The 23,620-nt window shown below is 42.8% G+C and overlaps 1 protein-coding gene across 1 annotated transcript in view; it reads left to right on the forward strand.

Annotated features, from left to right (window-relative positions):
- The window catches only part of CACNB3 (calcium voltage-gated channel auxiliary subunit beta 3), a 273,992-nt gene that overhangs the window by 14,888 nt on the left and 235,484 nt on the right, over positions 1-23,620 (forward strand). The window lies entirely within an intron of this gene.

Raw genomic sequence — 23,620 nt, forward strand, 5'->3', positions numbered from 1 at the left:
TTTGATGGAGTCTTCCATCGTGTTAACGTGAGTTTGTACCGCCACTAGTTCTGTTTCCGTGGCTTTCACCTTTTCTGCCACCGTGTGTAGTTCGGTTTTGATAAGGGCTGAGTCAGCTGCCAGGAGTTTGTGGATGTCTGCTAATAGGAGCTTTAAGTCACGTTTGGTGGTTGGTGCAGAATCATCCGTGGGTTCCAGCAGTGGCTGCAGTGGTGTTTGTAAGTGCCCTTGTGAGTCAGGCCTGGGTTGTAGTGGGTTGAGAGCCCTGTCAGGCTGTGTTGCCCATGAGGGCCCCTGAGAATCCGGGCCTTGTGGTGTCTGGGTGGGCAGCTGCAGATTTTGGTGCTGCCCAGGGAGTTCATGCCCCTGTTGTCCTGCTTTGGGTGTCATGGGGATCCCAGGTGAGTCCGGACGTTGTTGGGGTGTGCTGGGTATCAGATTAGTCTCCAGTGTAACTGCCGTGGGAGTGGGTTTGGGCTGGGGGGGGTTTTGTAACATAATCCCAATGTCTCTGCCCCCTGCCGTACCTTGTGGTTTCTGTGATCGGCGTCCCATTGCCGGTATATGTGTCCGGGCGTTGGATAGGTCCAGGGAGTCTGAGGGATCAGCAAGTTCCACTGGGTGTTCTCCCAGCAGGTCCTCGAGGCCCAGGATCGTTGGGGTATAGTAGGCCCCGGTTTTGCGTCTCCGCTTCTGCACTCGTTGCGGTTGAAAGAAGGGCATCAGGAGACTCGGCTCGGTGTGCTGGTGCCGATGGGGTATGTGGTGTGTACGGATGGGTCCTTGAAAGACCGATATTATGGGGATTTTGTCCGCAGGGTTTGGGAGCTGAGAGAGATGGCGTCCGTTCGTGTCGGGTAGCAAGCCCCGCCCCAAGATTTTTTTTTAACCCAATTAATTTAATTCCAAACTTCTGGAATAAAAGGGAATCATGACATGTCACACATGTCATGTGTCCTTAAGGGGTTAAAAAATTAGGGGGGGACCTATTGTCCTCCCCCCGGCCTCCACCCCTGAGTGTTCTGAGTCAAATTGCAGGGCATGGGAAGGTTTTATAAGCTCTGTCTGCGCCGTGCCCTCGCCGGGTGAAGATCGATTAATTCTTTAGTGTCTGGGTTTTTCTTTTTCGTCTGATTTTTTTTTTTTTGCACTCTGTTTTTTTTATTTTATTTTTTACAAGTTCAATGGATATTATGGTTTTTAGTTGGCCTTTTTTGGGGCTGAAAATGAAGATTTTAGAAAAATGAAGACATCAAATGGTAAGTTTTATTTTTTTTACAGGCACTTAGTTCTTTTATTCCCCCCTCACTATTTTTATGGTGATGGGGGTAGGTAGGGTTTTATGAATTTTTGTTTTGGGTGGTGACTAGGGGCTTGGGGACATTTTCATATAGGGCTGCTCAGGGGTGGGGGCGGAGGGGAGGACATTAGGTGTTCCCCCCTCATTGTTTTTATGGCCCCCACCCACCGCTCAGGGGTGGGGGCCAGATGGGAGGACAATAGGTTCCCCCATACTCATTTGGACCCCCACCCAGCGCTCAGGAATGGGGGGAGGAAAAAAGCCCCCCCCTTTTTTTTCTACAACAGTGAGCAGCCACTGTTTAGTAGACATGCCCCTACTCACGGCATAGCAAGTAGGGGCATTCGGGAGATTTCAATCTCCCTTATACTATTATGGGGGTCAAATTAACTCTCATAGAGTGAGGGAGGACATGGGGGGCTTAGAAAGTGGCGGGGAGCCGCTTCTATTTTTACATTTTACAAGGAGGGAGCTGTGCGTCAGTAGCTCCCTCCTTGTAATAAACTGAACGTACACCGATATTCGGTGTTTGTTTGTTCATCTGACATTTCTATTCATTCATTCGTTCGTCTTTCTGACGAATGAATGGATGAATTTCCTGTTCGCATGCACAGGAATTTCACAGCGCTATCTAGTGTGGGCAGATGGCGTTTCCCATAAGGCTTTCATCTACCCACACAAAGATGGCGGCACCCAGAACCTAGGTCCGGGCAGAAAATAAAGTTTAAAAACTAGGTAATATGGGGTGCGTAGGGGCATTTGGGGGTGACTAGGGGGTCAATTAGATGTAGGGTAGTCAGGAGAGGGGTTAAAAAAAGGGATTCGGCCATGACAGTGCCGCTTTAACTAGAATAATTCATATCTATCAGCCAGTACCTTTGTCCCAGTAGAATTATATTAACATAGTGGAGGTAAACAAGGTACAAAAGTAACATTTACAATATAAATAAAACAGCATGTGGTTTCTCATTCAATAATAAACATGCCTACTTTTGAACTGGAGAAGTTCTTGGACAATTTTTTTTCATGTTAAACGCTTAATCCAACCACAAACTGTGTTTCATTAAAACACTATTTTGGTCTGTTTGGTTCTACCCAACCCTCCCTTAAAAAAAAAGAGAAATATAGTTGAACCTTACCTGCAATCCTAAACTGAAATGAAGTTGCAGTCCAATCATCCTCCCCAGTCATGACATCACACCCCCTCAGTGCAGGGACAAGGATGTGCCACCATTGGTTGTTTGTTGCCAGCATGCTACGTGTGCTGATGACAGATGCAGGGGCGTATTAGCCGCGAGGCAAACAAGGCATTTGCCTTGGGCGGCATTTTCCAGGGGGCGGCAAAAAAAGCCGCCCCCAAATGCCCAAGGCAAATGTCTTGTTAGCCTTGCGGCTAACTGACATGCCGGCGGGCGATCGGGCGGCACTGCCTGGCGGGCGGGCGGCCGGCCCGCGAGGGAGCACTTCCCCTGAGCTGTCTGCTCAGCTCCCTCGCCAGCCGCAGAGTGAGGCTGGGAGGCGGAGCCGGAATATGACGTCATATTCCGGCTCCCAGCCTCACTCTGAGGCGCGCGAGGGAGCTGAGCAGACAGCTCAGGGGAAGTGCTCCCTCGCCGTCCGGCCGCCCGCCCGCCAGGCAGTGCCGCCCGATCGCCCAGCAGCCACTGGACCACCAGGGAGGAAGAGACACCCCCCTCCCCAGCATTCCCAAAGGTAAGGAGGCTGGGGGGGGGTGTTAAATTTAAAAAAAATGTGTTAAAAAAAAAAAAAAAAATGTGTTAAAAAATAAAAATGTGTTAAAAATAAATTTAAAAAAAATGTGTTAATGTGAGTGGGTAAGTGTGTGTCTGTGTCTGTTAGTGTGTGTCTGTGTCTGTTAGTGTGTGTCTGTGTCTGTTAGTGTGTGTGTCTGTTAGTGTGTGTGTCTGTTAGTGTGTGTGTCTGTTAGTGTGTGTGTCTGTTAGTGTGTGTGTGTCTGTTAGTGTGTGTGTGTCTGTTAGTGTGTGTGTGTGTGTCTGTTAGTGTGTGTGTGTGTGTATGTTAGTGAGTGTGTGTGTATGTTAGTGAGTGTGTGTGTCTGCTAGTTTGTGTCTGCTAGTTTGTGTCTGCTAGTTTGTGTCTGTTAGTGTGTGTCTGTTAGTGAGTGTGTTTGTCTGTTACTGAGTGTGAGTGTGTCTGTTAGTGTGTGTGTGTTTCTGTTAGCGAGTGTGTGTTTCTGTTAGCTAGTGTATGCGTATCTGTCAGTGAATGTGTGTGTGTATTTCGAATGCGGGGGCGGGGCCGCGGGGGGAAAGGTTGGGTGGGGGTGGCGCGGGGGGAGGGGAGGCGCCTGAGTTTTGTCCTGCCTAGGGCAGCACAAAACCAGGATACACCACTGGACAGATGGCCAATATGCACTGACATAACATTAGCCAAACCGGAACTCTCGTTCCAAGCTGCTAATGACGCTGCTGGTGGAGTTACACGCCTTGTAGCAGTGTGTATTTTCTTTGTATGTGCAGAATTTCATACTGAAAGACGGCACATACTTACTCCAAGCACCAAGACCACCTTAAATCATGGAAATAATTATGGAACCCTTAAATTGGAAGCGTCTCATGTAACATTTCACTGAATTGAATGAGAATGTGTAGGTAGTTTTTCTGACCTGTGTTTAGATGTCTTATTTCTTCCATGCCCATGATGCCAGTAGCAATAAGATGTATAAAGGGCACCCTAAAAATATAATTGCTACTGTACATATTAAAAAGTTCAGATTTTTCATGCTGGGATTTGTTTAATGAATAATAAATGAGTGTACATTATACAAAAAAAGTGAGTCTTAATGAAAGCATTTAATTTATTTTGATGATATCCCTGTTCATTGATAAAAAAAAAATGTTTTTTATCTAGAGCTAAATGATAACAATTCAAACATTGAAATGTACACTCCTGGCACAACAACTATATTGGAATTAAAGGATCACTATAGGGTCAGGAACACAAACATGTATTCCTGACCCTATAGTGTTAAAACCACCATCTAGCCCCCTAGGCCTCTCATGCCTCCATAAATATAGCAAAATCTTACTGTATTCAAGCCAGTAGCTGTAACTCTGCATGCTGTCTGCTGACATCATCAAAAGTGGTAGCCTGATCTAATCACAGTGCTTCTCCATAGGATTGGCTGAGACTGACAAGGAGTCAGATCAGGGGCAGAACCAACATGATTCAAACACAGCCCTGGCCAATCAGCATCTCCTCATAGAGATTAATTAAATCAATGAATCTCTATGAGGAAAGTTTAGTGTCTGCATGCAGAGGCAGGAGATACTGAATGTGTGGATGCATTTTAGGCAGCCATGACCCAGGAAGGATCTCTAACAGCTATCTGTGGAGTGGCCAGTGAAGTTATCACTACGATGTAATGTAAACACTTCATTTTCTCTGAAAAGACAGTGTTTACAGCAAAAAGCCTGAAGATATTGATTCTACTCACCAGAACAAATTCAATAAGCTGTAGTTGTTCTGGTGACCATAGTTTCCCTTTAAGTTGCATTAGTGTTGCAGGGAACACTGAAGAAGCCACGCACAGAGAGTCCGGACACGGGTCTTTTCAGAAAGCAAAAGGTCTTTATTTTCACTCACCAGTCGGGTCTCAGCTGAACTAATGTTCAAAAGGTCTGAGCACTGAGCACATGGAGTAGAGGCTTTTTATAAGCTATGCATCCTTCATCTGTACCCTACACCAATCAGCAAACAGGATACACAGGATTACCGTATATGGACAGGCAACATGGGACTAGGAGACAATGGAATGTGGTTTCAGTTCTTGCACATGCTCAGTACATTGATGACAGTATTTTAGCTACATGCAACTAACTAACAGATACCTGTACTTGTATATGCCACATGGAGATTTTAGGCCTACTAAATTTTGGGCTTGAATCCCATCACATACCCCTATTTGATGCTTCTGATACTGAGTACTCCAGATGCATCACTTACCATACTTTGCCAATACCACTCAGGTAATTACAAAACAGGAGAGACCATGTGAGCATTCTAGCTGAATCTTATGAATTCTCAGAACTCATCGACCTGATTACAAATTATTATTCTTTGGGCTAGAGGTTCATATCTCCAGATGGCCATTACGTGAGCTGCTGTCTTCCTTTCTATAGTGCTCTCAATAACACTACGTATGGACCGAATTATTAATGGAATCAAGCAGGTTAGTAAGAGGCATAAGATATTATACCCGTTCCAGATCTGAGTAGGTATGTGTGTTAATTTAACCATGTGGCTGGTAAGGTCAACCACAGCTTGCCCTTCATCATCTACATGCAGACAGCAATTACAAAGATTAAACTTTCCTCACACGCCTCCTTCTTCCGCTAATAAATAGTCAAGAGCCAGCCTATTTTGGTAAATGACTGACCTCATACGGGTATTCTGTCTTGCCAGGAGGTTAAGTGGTTCAGCTGTCTCATTGGTTATAATCTCAACCACCGCCTGTAATCTTATGATGCAGCTGAGCATGTAAATGGAGGTTCGGTAACCATAAGTACCATCTTCAGCCCAAGTAGCAGTTACACAGTAATTTTTACTTTGCTGGGGTGGCCATTCATCCAATTACCTATACTTAATGGTACTCGCTCATAGACCTTAACGTCTCTCCTGTTTGGATTGGTAACAAGAAGAAGGATGGTTTGAGCATACCTAGCATACATGCCACCGCCCAATTTTGTGGTAATTCTGAATACGCCTTCTTACCACAAATTCACTATACATTTTCTGGGGCTCTCCAGTTAGATGTAGCCGATAGATCAAACCATATATCTCTTAAATTGGTGTACTTAACAAAAGGATTGGTAGGCTCTGAGACATTTGAAGCTGACCACCAGGTAGTATTATGGCTACTAGCATTATATGCTTTCTGCCCTAGACAAGTCAACTTGCCTACAGGTGTGTTATACATTGGGCCTCACCTAGCTAAGCATACATGACCGATTATGGATGTTTTTAATTGCCATTCCGATTTTTCCCATATGGTTGCTTAATTACTGGAGTGGGAAGGCATCTGTTGCTCATTTGTCTCAGAACCAGGGTACTATACTTCTCTCGTTTCCCATGGCCATTGGTGTCCCATATTTGTACCTCCACATCCAAAGCAGTTAGTTATATTAAGACTACTTGTAATACTCTCAGCCAGATCGATGAACAGGTTCTTAACAGTGTGGGGAACTTCATCTTCAACACACATCTCCTCACAAAAGGAATAGAATACCTGATGAGTTTGGGCATTCAGGGTCTCGGTTTCAAGGCCTATATATAGGATGGCTCCTGGGTCTGTCCCTGTACCATATATTTGGAAACCGAAAAGATTCCCAAACATTAATAAATTGCTGTATTCATGAGTACAGGATTATGCTCCATTGATTTACAATGAGGAATACTAGGTACCTTTGAATTATAAGGTCTTGGTCTACTGTTTTTCCCCAGGTTGCACAACCTACACATGACCAATATGGGCAAAAGTTTAAGTCACTATTTGGACAACCAGAGTCAGTAGTTTTTCTACTTGGGCATACGTATTTATCACTAAATCCATATGTTAGTTCCCATTTAAGATTACCACATATATTCCAAGGTTTTCCACTACCAGAAATTGCTTTGCATGCATCGAATAGTAGGATGCCTAGGGAAGAGGTGGTACTTAACAAGGTTTTATTTATCAATGCCCAGGTTCGGGGTTGGAATTGGGGATCAAAGCACTTGGGTTCACCTGACACTGGCTGACACACACTATAATCAGTGTCTAAGTATCTACATCCAGACACAGATCCTTTACATTCATAATGCGAGTGCCAAATAAGAGTTTGGGATATCTGGTTACCTGTTTTTGTAGTCTTAATACAACTATCACAGCCTTGTATGTCATCACCTTTGCATTCCATATATATAATAAAAGCTAAAACACACAAAGAAATACATTATGATGAAAGTCTTCATCCACATTATCAACCGTGCGATGGCACCTCAGCTTCCCGCTTGTGAGTGCTGCAGGGAATGTGGTTTGTCTGATCCTCTCTTCCCTTCACAGAGGTCCCTTTGAGACACTCTGGCTATGAAACGTTGGTAGGTGGTCAGGCTTTATTATGGCCATCAAAACACATACTTGCTGCTCTATGTTATCTTTCTCAACCACAGTTTTTTAAAATCATCTCGTACTTCCTTATGTCACTTTAATCAAGCTTCAGGGACTGGGTAGTTTGCTTCAACCAGATCTTACAAGGATTGTCAGGCTCTGGGGTAGCTTGCTGCCGCTGGTTAAACCCTAGAGTGATGAATCCAGGGAGTCACTTCCGCCACCTTTACAGTTCACAAAGTATGTCTGTATGTTTTTCTTGACCTTCTGTGGTATATGGTACTGACAAAGGCTAAGCCCCAACAGGATAAGTCCCAAACTTTAATTCAATACGTAGGAATATTATGGGCGAGTCCCGGAGGATTATTTTCTGCCCATACTCCTGGAATGTCAAATAATGATCCATCACTCTTTGGGTTTGGGGCTATCATTGCAGAATACAAATGCTTCTTTTGGCATCAGTACAGCTAACGTGCCCGGTGATGTATTAAACTGCAGGGACGTTGATCCATTGGGTAGAAAAGTGTTTCTGTGCTTTTTGAAAATAGGTCTCATCCTAGAAGTTGAATTTGGCGCTCAGGCATATATAGGAACTGATGCTGAACAAGATGGCCCCCTAGTGTGCAAGTACGATTCCTGAGAACTAGTCTAATAGCTATTTTCCCAGTAGCTCCTATTACAGTAACAGTCTTTCCAGAGGGAGGGGCTACTAATTCGGTCACAACAGAGTGTTCAGCACCTGTATAAATCATGAAGGGACTTGTCTTTCCCCTATTGTTACTTCGACCATAGGCTCCACTCGGCCAAGGGGGACGGAGCCCAGTCTGTATGAATAGTCCTCCATGACTGTATCAGCCAGACCCACAAAGTCTCTATCGTCCCTATGCCTTGGTCTCTGAGTAGGGGGAAAATATCTACCTTCCTGGACGTCTCCTCTGTTACTACTGTCGCTCCCTCCAAAACTTCCTCTTGTCTAAAACTTGCTTTATATTCCCTCTGTGGGCAGTCACTTCTCCAAGGTCCTTCCTCTCTGCAATACGCACATTGATTTCCACCTAACTGGGGTCTGTCTTTCCTAATCTAACCTTTCCTTTCTATCTCTCCTCCTCGTCTACCCACGCCTGTAATAGCAACTGCTAGCATATCTACTTTCTTTTCATTCTGCGTTCCTCCTCACGCTTCCCTATTAATATAAACCCTGTTTGCGACTTCCATTAGCTGTGTTATGGACATCCCTGCAAATCCCTCTAACTTTTGCAATTTCTTTTTAATGTCACTCTGGGCCTGGCTGACGAATGCTGAATTAATCATACGAGAATTCAGGGGTTTCAGGATAAAAAGGGGTATAAAATCTGTATGATTCAAGCATCTCTCATAAAAGGCACTAGGAGATTCATCCATTTCTTTTACAATACTTTAGCTATTCTTGACATATTTATAGCCTTTTCCCCACCTGCTTTCATGCCTGTAATAATGGCTTGTTGGTAAGCTTTTAAATGAACCATATCTGTACCATTTATATTCCAGTTAGGATCCGTATTGGGGAAATGGGCAGCAGCCCAAGCCACCGGGTTCGCTTGGTTCTGGGTACAGGCATTCTCCTCAAGAGCTTTAATGGAAAATTGATTAATACAGGTCCTTTCCTCGGAACTTAATAAAGTTAATAGTAACTGTTGACAATCAGCCCAAGTAGGGTTGTGGGTTTGTATGGTCGTTGTGACCAAATCAGTCATATAGCTTATGGTTTGTCCGTATATGAAGGGTTATAGGATTTCCAAATAAATGGAATAATATAAACATATACAAATACAGGTCCCCAATTGCAACTGGCCATTGCCATCAATGTGTGTTGGGCCAGGAGTAAGTTGGAGAGGCATCTGTGAATGCCAGGTTGGAGGGTACCAGTAAGCATACATGTTAAAACTGGACTATGGACATTTGTAGAATATTGTGGTTGGGGGCCATCAGGTGGGTAGAGGAAGTTCAGTTAATCATCTCAGTTTGTAATTTAGTAAGGGGGGTATCTCGGACAAGGCTGGGAGGGGCCCGTCCGGTAACAAAAAAGGGTAAAAGTGTATTCCAGCGTTCTATACCATTGACCATTTCATCCAGGTGTATTTTAGACTCAGTTACTGTTACTGAAGGCACACAGGGCTCAGTAGTTATAGTGTCAGTGGTTATGGTACAATGTCATTGCTGAGAATTATCTGGTCTAATGGACTCCGTTACTGTTATTAAGAATTCTCCTCACAATTTTGAATTTTAATATTAAAATTGAACAATAATATAATACACCAACATCCACCACAGTCAGAGGCTTTTATCATGAAACCTCAGACAATGGTGCTCCCCATTCACAAAATGGCTTTAGATATGTACATATTTTTCAGCGACGCTCCTGTCCGAAACTTCTTGATTCAAGCCTTGGACTGCGACGCTCGTTAGTAGGCAGAACGATCAGGAGCCAGATTCATCACTTCGGGGGTTCAGAGAAAAGGTAGGGTTTACATTGCAGCCTAGGAACACGTCTAGTGGAATTCTGGTGTTCCTGACACTATAGTAGTGTTCTTTTAACACTTGAGGTACACTGGCACCTCCTTGCAGCATAACAATATCATCCCAAAGAAGTTGCTATGGTGCCTGTAGTGTCTCATTAAATATTTGAATCGTTATTATTTAGCTGGAGGTAAACTACATTATGTTCCCCCTTTTTTAAGATCAGGGATATCAGTGTATTAGCATCAGAAATAACATAAATAAAAGGGGATCCCGAGGACCTCGCACTATAACAACTAATTTCAAATAAAGTTGCTGTGGTGGACAGAATGTCCCATTAAAACGTTCTTTTATCTGCAATGTTTATGCATATTTTGCATATTTTGTCTTTAGAGAGAAACTTGAAAGGTTGAGTTTTTTATAATGCTCACAGTTCTGAAAAGAAAGCCTAATGGGACACTGAATGGCCCCAAAGCTAAATACATAGGCAGAGTCACTTCATATGCGCAAATAAAATATATCAGAAAATAGATTGCACAACTACATTACCCATACAAAATCAAATGCATTCCTGAGAAATTCTACCCAATATCAATATGAAAATATTAAATATGTACAATTTGACTTACTTACACAACTGCACTCTTACTTTATCTGATTCTTTATATATTAGTACCTTTTATGTGTGTATTGCAATATATCAAATATATGTAATTTTATATCTAAAAAATAAAAATGAAAAAATTTAAATGTGCTTATACAAGTTTAGAATTATTTAGCATGTATTTTTTTACTCTGCTAGAATCTAAATGTATTAATCATATAAGGGTCAATTAATACACTTGCACAAGTTCCAAATCAAAGTAGGTATTTTGCAAATATCTTATTCTGCACCTGCTAGTTAGCATATTTTTCACTCCCAGAATAAAAAAAGATACAAATAACTTTTTACTGCAAGCATTTTAATTGCATCATGTATTAGCATATTTCATAGCAGTTGTTTAACCCTCCATAGTTTAAATTCCATCTGTTTTGATAAGGGCAGTATTTGGCTACCTTCCCATGTAAAGGCTGCCCCATACACTCCTGGTTGAGAAAATAGTGACAGAGAAGCTATGTTGCCATTCAGTTCTGGACATTTTCAACTAGTTAGTGATGGTGATGATGTGACTTTACCTTAACAACATTTTAAAGGAAGAAGCACCCAATAATTCCCACATTGTCATTATGTATGCAAACTTATGAACTTCTCCCATGCAGAACTCTGTACATTTATTTACCTTGCTCTTCCACGAATTCACTGCTGAAGAGGGTTTTAGAGTGGTTCATCCAAATCATATCCCTTTTATTATACACCCGACTAAATTGATCCCCGGATGGGGTTTTACCTTTTGGACTCCACAAGTAAATCCCAGATTGATCTATTTGATTGGTGGGGTGTATTAACAGGTAAAGCATTGTGATTGGCTGTGATCATCAATTCTGATGATGTCAACCAAGAAGAAGGATCGGGGGTGGGGCCAGATCCGAGGAGCTCTGCGCAGAGCTGGAAAAAGGGGAGTAAATCACCTTTCTAACGTGAGGTAAGGGGGCCTGACCACCTAAATGGTGGTTTTAGAACTAAATTATCAGGAATACAGGTTTGTGTTCCTGACACTATCGTGCCACTTTAAAGTGATTGTGTAAGAACCAAAACAACTTTAGCTTCATTAAGCAGTTTTGGTGTATAGATGGTGCCACTGCTGTCTCGCTGCTCAATTTTCTTCCATTTAGGAGAGAAATTACTTTGTTTATTCAGCCCTTGCCACACCTTCCCTGACCCACAAAAGTTCCCTAAACACTTCGGGAAAAAAAGTCTACATTTCTTAGCTTCCCTTATTGCACAGTGTGTTTAATTTAAAATGTATTTCCTCACCTGTTACTTGATTGCTACAGCCTAAATCAATCTCTCATATATTAAAGGAACACTCGAGCCCTAGTGTCCTGTAGACATTAAGATTAACACACACCACCCCCTCCGAGTGCATGCAAACGTAGCTACCTTTGCATTTCTCCCTTTCGCCGGCTGGTCCTCCTTCTGATGTAGATTAATTTAGAAATAAACACAAATGTTTAAATGTCTATCTGTTCCTGTCCAAATTTGAGATGATTAAATTGCGTATACGCAGAAGTAATTCAGACTGACACACGGAGTTCAGGTTAAAATAACTTCGAGGAAATTTATTAGCATCTGGTTAAAAAAACGGGTATGCAGACCCTTTTAAAGGCAAAATGACATCATCATTGAATATCAGATAATAACAAATAAACATCATTAATTGGATTAAATGTTAAGTGACTATGTCAGTGTCCACCCATCAATATTATTAATTGGATCAAAAACTAAGTGGTTAAATAGGTGTCCTCCCACCGGGAGGTGGTATTGTTCTGGACACGGGTGTGGACAGATGGCTCAAGCGCCATCTCTCCCAGCATGAGGCTTACTCGGTGGGAAGGGGGGCTTGAGCGTCATTTTGGGCAGTTAGTGATGTCAGACTCGTGGTCAGGTGCAGGGTTCTTTTATGAATAGAACATTTCATTAGGCCGGCGTTCTCATGGCCTTGGCCTTGGTTATACTTTGTTTTGTTACATGTTACAGGAGATTCAATAATTCCGGAGTCAGCTATGTCTTTATAGAAAATACAGTCTCTATTCATTACACTAAATGTTGCTGGGAAATTCTGTCATGTAATGTGGACAAAATGGAGGGTCTGTCATAATGTGAGGTTAAGATGGAGTTAGTACAATAATTCAATACAGGTTCAATAAAGATTTTTAATAATTCTACATCACTTCCATGACTGAGATTATTGAGATTTTGCATAGGAAAGCATTGGGATGCTAGTACGCATGCATGGCAAAATGCTGCACGGATCAGATGATCCCTATGAGACCACAGTTTTACTCTATTTCTATAGAAAGGTTGTCCAGTGGCTTTGAGTATGAGAGTCACTAGAGGCATTTAATAGGCATGTGCATGGGGAAAAAATTCAGTTCGGTTCGGCATTCCGAAATTCGGGATTTTCACAATTCGGGACTTCGGCAATTCGGCACTTCAAGACTTCGGAACTTCGGCAACTTCGGAACTTCGGCACTTCAGCACTTCGGAACTTCGGCACTTCGACACTTCGAAGTGCCGAAGTTGGTCTTTCAGACAAATTTACTAATACTAAGTAAAAATTACTTGGTATTAGTAAATTTTGCCCCTACTCGCTATACCGCGAGTAGGGGCATGTCTAGTAAACAGTGAGCAGCCTGTGACTGCTCACTGTTTAAAAAAAAAATAGTGCCCCCCGGCCCCCACCCCTGAGCGGCGGGTGGGGGCCCTAAAAACTAATAAGGGGGGGACCTAGTGTCCTCCCCCCTGGCCCCAACCCCTGAGCGGTGGGTGGGGGCCCTAAACAAGAATAAGGGGGGGGGGACCTAGTGTCCTCCCCACTGGCCCCCACCCCTCAGCGGCGGGTGGGGGCAGGGTCGGACTGGGGATACAAAGCAGCCCTGGAAAAAATAATCTATGCCAGCCCCATAAGTCATTGCGCCATATATTGTCGCATGTAATATGTAAGGCTATGTCTTGCCACCCCAGATGATTGAGTTTTTATATATATATATATATATATATATATATATATATATATATATATATATTGCTTTTTCTAATATAAAATATTGGTCCTTTCAGAGTAAAACATTTAATTATACAGTAAGCATACTCACATGCAGACACAGACAATCTCACTGACACACACAAGCTCATTGATACACAGCCTCATAGACAAACAATTTCACTAATATACATAAGCTCATTGACATAAAAACACAAGCTCACTCACTAGCAGGCACACACACACATGCAAGCAAGCTCACTCACTAGCAGACTCACACACACACAGCTTAATGTAGTGGTTCTGGTGTTTATAGCCTGTCCCTGCAGGCTTTTGAATGTAAACACTGACTTTTCAGAAAAAAAAGGCAGTGTTTACATTGCTTCCTAGTGACACCTCTAGTGACAGACACTCAGACGGTCACTAGAGGCGCTTCCTGTGTCAGTGCGGATTGGTTGAGATCATCAAGCTTGATGATCTCAGTCATAGAGGCAAAGACCAGCACGACGTTGGGAAAAAAAAGGTGAGTAAAACACTATTTTTAAAAACACACACACAGACACCACGACTGACACACACACACCATGACAGACACACCATGACACAGACAGACACACACACCATGACACAGACAGACACACACACCATGACACAGACAGACACACACACCATGACACAGACAGACACACACACACCATGACACAGGCACACACCATGACACAGACAGACACACACACCATGACACAGACAGACAGACACACACACAGCATGACAGACAGACACACACACACACCATGACACAGACAGACACACACACACACACACACAGCATGACACACACACACACAGCATGACACAGACACTTGTTGCTACCTGTGTGGGCGGGTGGGTATTTGGGTATTTGGGGCCCCCACCCATGGCCGGACTGGTCCACCGGGATACCGGGAAATTTCCCAGAGGGCCGTCGGCACCTAGGGCCGGGGAGACATGTGGGTGTCCTGCGGCCGCATGGAGAGCTTGGATGGCGGCCGCAAGGGAAGCTCTTCTGGCGGCCGCTGGGGGAGCAGGCTGTTCTGTCTCTGCTCCCCCTCCCTCGCGTGCTAGAAAAAGACCGGGGCCGGAATATGACGTCATATTCCGTCCCCGGTCTCATTAAGCTGCACGCGAGGGAGGGGGAGCAGAGACAGAACAGCCTGCTCTCCCAGCGGCCGCCAGAAGAGCTTCCCTTGCGGCCGCCATCCAAGCTCTCCATGCGGCCGCAGGACACCCACATGTCTCCCCGGGCCCTAGGTGCCGTTGGCCCTCTGGGAAATTTCCCGGTATCCCGGTGGACCAGTCCGGCCCTGGGTGGGGGCCCCAAATACTAATAATGGGGGGGGACCTAATGTCCTCCCCCCTGGCCCCCACCCCTAAGTCTCTACATTTACTTGTCACAGCACTTTGATTGGTTGGTTTGAAATCCACCAATCAGAGTGGTCTGTGTCATTTTACACAGCGTGGGAAAGTGCTTTCGAATTTTCCCACGCTGTGTAATTTGACTCATAACTCTCTGATTGGTTACTTAATCCACCCCTAAGTCTCTACATTTACTTGTCACAGCACTTTGATTGGTTGGTTTGAAATCCACCAATCAGAGTGGTCTGTGCCATTTTACACAGCGTGGGAAAGTTCTTTAGAATTTTCCCACGCTGTGTAATTTGACTCATAACTCTCTGATTGGTTACTTAATCCACCAATCAGAGAGTTATGAGTCAAATTACACAGCGTGGGAAAATTCCAAAGAACTTTCCCACGCTGTGTAAAATGACACAGAGCACTCTGATTGGTGGATTTCAAACCAACCAATCAGAGTGCTGTGACAGATAAATGTAGAGACTTACCTGTCAGTCTCTTCATTTACCTGTCAGAGCACTCTGATTGGATGGCTTAAACCCACCAATCAGAGTGCTCTGAGCCTAATTGCAGGGCGGGGCAGAGCTCAGTCTGCGCGGAGCCCTCCATGGGTGAAGATGGATTATTATTTTTTAGCACTTGTTTTTCTTTTTTTATAATTGCGTCGTTATTATGGATTTTTATTTGGCCTTTTTTGGGGCTGAAAAAAGAAGATTTTAGAAGAAAGAAAACATTGAATGGTACGTTTTTTTTTTTTACAGGTTCTTAGTTAAAGGTCCCCCCCCCCTTTATTTTTAGGGTGATGGGGGTAGGTAGGGGGATAATTTTTATTGGGGTGGTAGGGCGTTACTAGGGGTTTGGGGACCCCTAGTCACCTGGGGGGAGGGGACACTTTTTAGGGCCCCACCCACCGCTCAAGGGTGGGGGCCAGGGGGGAGGACCTTAGGTCCCCCCCTTATTCTGATTTAGGGCCCCCACCCACCGCTCAGGGGTGGGGGCACAGGCTGCTCACTGTTTAATAGACATGCCCCTACTCGCGCTATAGCTAGCTATACTTAGTATTAGTAAATTTGGCTGAAAGACCAATTAAGGTCTTTCAGCCTTTTAGTAGATAGCTCCCTAATACCGTGGGAATTAGGGAGTTATCTACTTATTAATTCCTGTCATTAAACTGACTGGCCAAGTAACTTACATTTTAGATGAATGTATGTTACTTGATTGTTGTAAGTGTTGCAAATGTTTACAGGTGAATCCTGGCTATGTTTGTATACTTTTTATTTAAAATTGTATACAATGTAACATTCTTCTTCTTTCACTGGGTAAGTATATTAGTACTTAGGCAATACTGTGCTTCGGAACTTCGGCACTTTGACACTTCAGAACTTTGACACTTCGGCACTTCGGTACTTTCGGAAGTTCGAGACATCGGCAATTTGGCACTTTGGCACTTCGGACATTCGGAAGTACCCGAATGTCCGAATTGTCCAAAATTCATCCGAATTCCTATTCGGACCGAAACAAATTGCACATGTCTAGCATTTAATCTCTGCACTGTAAACATTGCCGGTCCTGCAGAACAGCATATTTTGCAGTTGTAGAGTTAGAACTACAAGGACATGGCACTCAGACCATTTATTTCTGCTGAAGTTGTCTGGGTGCCTACAGCGTCCCTTTAAAATTTAATTAAAATAGGACTGCATGCTGGGGGAGATTTATCAAAGTGTCATTGACACTTTTTTGTCACGTTTTTGGCACACTTTATTAAATCTGTTTTTTTCATCTGTTGCTTATGTCATATGTCATTTTGGAATATGTGCCAAATTGTTGCAGACTCCACAGATTTATGACTATTTCTGCCACTTTTCCCAACAGAAAAACAACAAAGAGACTGGCCAAAACACAAATTAATTAGAGAATTGCAAGGCACAAACCACTGCTAACTAAAATAGAAAGTATGTATCTCATATTTACAAAAAAGTATACTGATAACCTAAAGCTTTTTGAGATTGGGTTCGGTGGATGGATGAGTTAAACTTTGACATTTTTGGAAGACAATACCCTCATTATGTCTTGATAATGTCTTGATCTTAAGTAAACACAATGAAGTGTAAAAAAGATGATTGTTGACTAGGGGACAGCCTTGATTTTATTCACAGATCACCAATTTTAAATGGGTGGTAAATGGGTTTTGTTTTGTTTTTTATTATTCTTTATTTTCATATTGGCAGAATAGTAAAATACATTATATTTCATACACACCTAGCAATCTGGACAGAGTTGAAGTGATGCAACACCCGACTCAATTAGAACAGTTAGCATCCATACCAATTTATAGTGCAATAATTCTACATAAAGGATGTGAAGCGTGTAATGGAATAGGGTGTCAACCAGATTTTGTCTAGCATGTATTGCCATTTTTTTTAAAACATTATTAGAATAAGAGTAAGAGTACAGAGAGGAGCAGGGAAGAGGAGAAAGGAAAGTGTAAGGCAGCAGGGGAAATATAAGAGGTGTGTCTTATCTATGTGCTTGGTTTTGGATTGTGGCCATTCCATCATAGACTGTGTCCAGAGATGAGCAGGACAGGGAGAGGGTGGTGCTCTGGCCGTCCGTCAATGCAGGGGAGCGGAAGCGCCTTCCCTCAACTTCCATGTTTGTGCGAGGGCTCATCTGGCAGATGAAGTCAGTTTGTGAAGTAATTGTTCTGTTTTTGTCTAATCATGCTGTGGTCTAGACAATAGGAAAACCCATGGGTCTAACACCACCTTCCATTGAAACTCATGTGATAGCATGTCCTCTATCCCTTTCCAGAAGGTTCAACCTTAAGGTAGCCCGTATGTGCCTCTAAACCTGCAACCCAGCCACCAGAGGTCGTCTGGGGTTTTGTGCATGTGTTATATATGGACCAGTGTTGTATACCAGCAAAATATTATCTTATAGGACTGTGGTGCAAATTGATGCCGTTTTGTAGGCTTCCCAGATGTCCTGCCAATCAATGCCCTTTAGTGTTTCACCTAGGTCAACCCCCCATTGTTGAGTATAGGTTAATCTAACCCACTCTGGGAGGTGGTGCTAAGGTGGGTGTGGTATTTTATAAGGCCTCTCTGAAATTAATCTCTGAAGCACATTTGTTTAAAGAAAGTCATTCTTTGGCATGCGGCAACTCGGATATTTGTTTGGCTTACAAAGTCTTTTGTTTAGAGGTATCTAAAAAAAAATCGCCAGGTTTGAAAGATATTCTACTAGCTAACTCATCAAATGTGATTTATATTGTCTCTTTCAAACATATGGTAGCATGGGTCTTTGATCCTAGTGTGTGACTGGTTAGGTAATTGCTGTGCCTAGCCACAGCCAGTAACACAGTGCCCCTTACTTACACAAACTTTGATTTGGAAATAGATATATCCTGTTTATTAATAGTTTAATTGATCTTAGTGTAAGACTGGTGGTGGTTACAGGCTACTAGTTAGTGCTTTTTTCCAGCCACTGACACTTACACCAAGTTGGTTTTACTGATTTCAAGATTGACAACTATTTTCTGTTAACTGTTGTAGAAAGAAAATGATTTTTTGGGGGAAGGGTTTGTGTTCAGTACAGTGTGTGTTGTGCAAGTGTGTGATCAATGTCATATACTATTCCCAGGATGAAATTGATAGGGGGAGGGGGGGGGGTTCCTCAATCCATTATCGGCAGTAGTGCCAGTGCCTATCAGATTCTTAACACTTCCACCACTGCTGCCACTACCACTGCTGCCACCAACACTATCATTAGCAGTGGCGTACGTACCGCGGTCGCAGGGGTCGCAGCTGCGACCGGGCCCGGCACTCCAGAGGGCCCGGCCGCCCTGCGGCCTCCCGCGACCGGGTAGCAGCTGCCACACTTTGCGGCCCCGGCCCGTGCGGCAAACCGCCGGGGCCGCATCTCAAGGGGTCCATCGGGTGGCCCATGCTGTCAGGGCCACCCGATGGACATGGATTTTAAGGGGGCCCGGTCTGCGCTGAGCGCTTTAAGTGCTCAACCGGGCCCCCTGTGATGAGATCATCACATGCTGGGAGGAAGTGACCGCACGTCACTCCTCCCAGCATACTGAGAGCCCGCGCGGGAGGAAACAGAAAGGAGGAGGGAGTCAGAGTAGGAACTCTGACTCCCATCAGGCTGAGCCACCACTGGACCCACACATGGTAGGAAACATTTTGTGTCTCTGTATGTGTGTATGTATGTGTGTCTGTGTCTCTGTATGTGTGTATGTATGTCTGTGTATGTATGTCTGTGTCTCTGTATGTGTGTATGTCTGTGTCTGTGTGTATTTATGTCTGTGTCTCTGTATGTGTGTATGTCTGTGTCTCTGTATGTATGTCTGTGTCTATGTATGTGTGTATGTCTGTGTCTGTGTATGTATATGTGTGTATGTATGTCTGTGTATGTATATGTGTGTATGTGTCTGTGTCTATGTATGTGTGTCTGTGTCTCTGTATGTGTGTATGTACATCTTTGTATGTGTGTCTGTGTCTCTGTATGTGTGTATGTCTGTCTTTGTGTGTGTGTATGTGTGTATGTCTGTCTTTGTGTGTGTGTATGTGTGTATGTATGTCTGTGTATGTGTATGTGTGTATGTATGTGTCTCTGTATGTGTGTATGTCTGTGTCTCTGTATGTGTGTATGTCTGTCTTTGTGTGTATGTGTGTATTATGTCTGTGTATGTGTATGTGTGTATGTATGTGTCTCTGTATGTGTGTATGTCTGTGTCTCTGTATGTGTGTATGTATGTCTGTGTATGTGTGTATGTCTGTGTCTGTGTATGTATATGTGTGTATGTATGTCTGTGTCTGTGTGTGTGTGTGTGTGTTTATCCATATGTATGTCTGTGTCTCTCTGTGTGTGTATGTATGTGTGTCTGTGTCTCTGTGTGTATGTATGTCTGTGTCTTTGTATCTGTATGTTTGTGTGTGTGTGTATCTGTATGTATGTCTGTGTATGTATGTTTGTGTCCGTGTCTCTGTATGTGTGTATGATTGTGTGTCTGTGTCTGTGTGTGTGTGTGTCTCTGTATGTGTGTATCTGTATGTATGTCTGTGTATGTATGTGTGTCTGTGTCTCTGTATGTGTATATGTGTGTGTCTGTATGTATGTGTCTGCATTTGTGTATGTATGTATGTGTCTGCCGGGGTGTGTGTATGTGTTTGTGTCTGTATGTATGTGACGGGGGGAGGGGCCCACAGTCGGGGAGGAGAGGTTCACAGTAGGGGGGGGCCCACGGATCGGTTTTGCACCGGGGCCCCATGGAGTGTGTGTACGCCACTGATCATTAGTATTCAGTCTCAGGATAGTGGGATAAGTATGTCCTTTAGGTCTGATGCACCACCCAGGAGGCGATTTTTTTGAATCTGTCTTTTTTGGCCACATTTGGTGGGTCAAAGAATCTGCTATGAAGAAGACCACCAGTCACACAATGAGTTATGTTGCTGCTTCTACTGGCATTGCTTATATCACCGCTAGTTCACATGTTATACCTTCTTGTAGCCCCACAAGAAGCAACTAAGTGGGAGCTCAATGGGGCATACTTTGTGGTGCCGTCAGAGCCACTCTTTTTTAAACTAGTAGAGCAGAGTACAAAAGAAGTGTCCCCAATATCTGGTGTTGGTAGGGGTGGCAGTAACGTATCTGATGATGATAAATCCTGCACCACTGCAGACATAGCACTTTTACCTCTGGTCCAGAAGCTACTCAACAATGAGTATGATGAGCCAGAGGAATTAGAAGAGGAGATGCAGCAGACCACTATTTTTCCGGCAGGTAATGTCCACTCACCTCATGCATCTTCTTCACCTTGTAAAAGCCCATCTCTATATACTTTTGAAAAGCTTCATCCAGTGGAGAGAGTTGTGACACGAGCTGCACCTGCTATCACTGACACAAGTAGCTCAGCTTCTGTCATTGCTACCATCACCATCACATCCACCTCCACCACCATCAACATAACCAGCAGCAGCACCATCAACATTTCCATTAGGATTAATCATCAACCAAGAGGTAGTGTACAGGCTAGTGTTGCAACATGTTCTACTGTCACTGATTCAAACCCACCTGTGTCTTCAGAAGACGAAATGTGAAGGATTGAGGCTAAAGTATTGCAGCAAAGCAAGGTTTGGGATCACTGTGAATGTCTTCAGCAAGGACAATTTGCCAATGCAAATTGTGTGGTAAGTATCTGAGGAGGGGGAGAGTGATTGGTTATCTTACTAGGTCTGGGAACAACCAACATATAGAAAGACACCACAAGTCTGTATTACTGAAAAAGAATCAGAAAGCAGAAAGTATTAGGGCTGATGCAACCAGCTAGAACCAGCGGTACCTCCTCCACTACTACTACGAACACTGTTGGGCAAAGCAGAGGGAGTGATGAGGATACTGACAGTACTTAACAGACATAGATTAGATAGGAACAGTTAGACCTCTCATCATCTGGTACATTATGAAAAAACAAAAAATAAAATTAAAAAATATATTTAAAATATGGTCGTGGTGCTGGTTGTTGTAATGTTTTCATGTGCCACTCACTGTAGTGGGTTGGCTTCTGCCTGACTGAGTCTTGCTGTGTGACTACATCTTCTATATCTGCAGATGCAATTGGGTGAAGCTGATATGCCACTGATTGTTTTTCCCCACACTGAAGGACGATCACTGGTGCTACGGACTGAGTAGGTTGCCATTTGCCCACTGACTTTTTTCTTTAATTGTTTTGAAATATATATTTTTCTTAAACTTGAACTTTTGCTGTAGCTGCTCTCCTTTTTCATTAAAACAGAATTGCAAAAGAAAAAAACTATTATCATTATACAACATTCTCCCTTTCATTTTTTTAATAGAGATATAATTTAATTCTGACAAGCTGACAGCTCAGAATTGGTATAGCACAAATGGCTGACATTGCTATTAGACTAGGAATTGTTTTCCTGCTTTCTTGACATGCCCAAATGTTTTCCCATGGACGACCTTTGGCCAGGCCCAGCTGTCAGATATCCCAAACAAAACTCAATTTTCTGGAAAACCTGTTTGGCCACACCAATACTTCATACATAAGTCTAAGGTAAACTGGCTGTAGTAAACGGCTTGATTATCTTTATATAGCTGACTCGACCAGAGTTTTGTTTTGGATTTCCCTATAAAAGCCAACTCAGTCAATAGATCTACATGTTAAATTCAGCAATAAACCATATGTCTAATAACGGCTTCAAAATACTTGCCTGTTTTTTTACTTGATTTAGTATAGGCAATCTGTTTTGTAACACTTGTAAAAGCTGAAAACCTAAAATAGTTCTTAAAGAGAAAACTCATTGGTTGTCATAGAGATTTAGAATGCCCATGAGGTTCGGGTTACTTTTCACACATTGTGTGGAAAAAAATATTTTTTGGCATACAGAGATTGGATACCCATGAGGTGTTAACTTGTGAAGTTTCTTTTCATACATTGTAAAGGAAACAACATTTTTAAAGTGACCCTGTCCTTCACAAAGTGCATGGATAGAAACTTTACCTCCAGGTTGGTAAAGGTGGAATACATTTATTGTGCTGACGAGACTTCTAGAAAATGTATTGATTAAAAGGTACGTGGCACGGACAGTGTATAGACGCCAATCTGCCTTTAGCACATGGCTAAGAAGGTAGAGCTGTTTAGGGAACAGGAATCCTAACGAACTAAGAGCAGCCAACCTTTGTACCTAATCGAATTTTATTTTTTTTACTCCTCTTTTCTATTATTGCATCCAACCTAAGTATCTAGTGCTCTCATCTAAGTTGTATGGAATTGGACATGATAACGAGTAAGTGTACCAGCCACAACTACAATGCAGCTGAAGAGGGAGCCGGTTACGGGTTCCAGGAGGAGTCCTAGTTTTTGACGAAAACCTAAGTGGTTTGACAGAAAGACATGGGATAGGGCCTGTAGAATTATAGCACCATAACCACTACAATTAGCTGATATAAGATTATAGTATCAAACTAATTCAAAACACAGGAAATATAATTTGGAATAATGATTTTGGGATATAAAAAAAACTAAAGAAAAGCAAAATAAAAAAACTTTATTTTATTTAAGTTGAGTATTACATTCTACTGGGTGCAGATGCCAGATAATTTTTTTTTTTTTAAAAAGGTATGTTTCTAATAATGCAAGAGGGCTGACAAAACCTCCTGTCTGCTGGTTTCTGTCTTGTTTGATAGCTCTTACACTGTGTCCTGGCCGGCAGAATTTGTTATTGCTATGTAAATGAATGCTGATGATAATATTAATGGTGACAATAAAATTATTAAAGAAAATTCTAATAATGTTGCGCAGTGGGTAGTTGGTATAGTTTCAGGTTCCCTAGAAAATATGTAAGTCTATTTCAGGGTAAAATGTATTAAGAAAACCACGAATCAAGCCTCCTATAATGCATATAGCAGTGAAATATAGTATTTTATTTCTTTTTTTTTTTGTCTTTTGTATTAGCATTACAGAGCCCGGGGCTGTTACTCTTTTTTCCCTCATCTTTACAATAACATATACCGTAATTCCATTCCGTCCTTCTAAAGAGACAGCTAGAGATTTTCCTGTATGTAGCCATAAACCATAAATACAATTATTTGGCACTTAGCTTTTCATAGATCCATATTTTCAAC

Source organism: Pelobates fuscus, chromosome 1 (assembly GCF_036172605.1).
Source record: "Pelobates fuscus isolate aPelFus1 chromosome 1, aPelFus1.pri, whole genome shotgun sequence".
Lineage (NCBI taxonomy): Eukaryota > Metazoa > Chordata > Amphibia > Anura > Pelobatidae > Pelobates > Pelobates fuscus.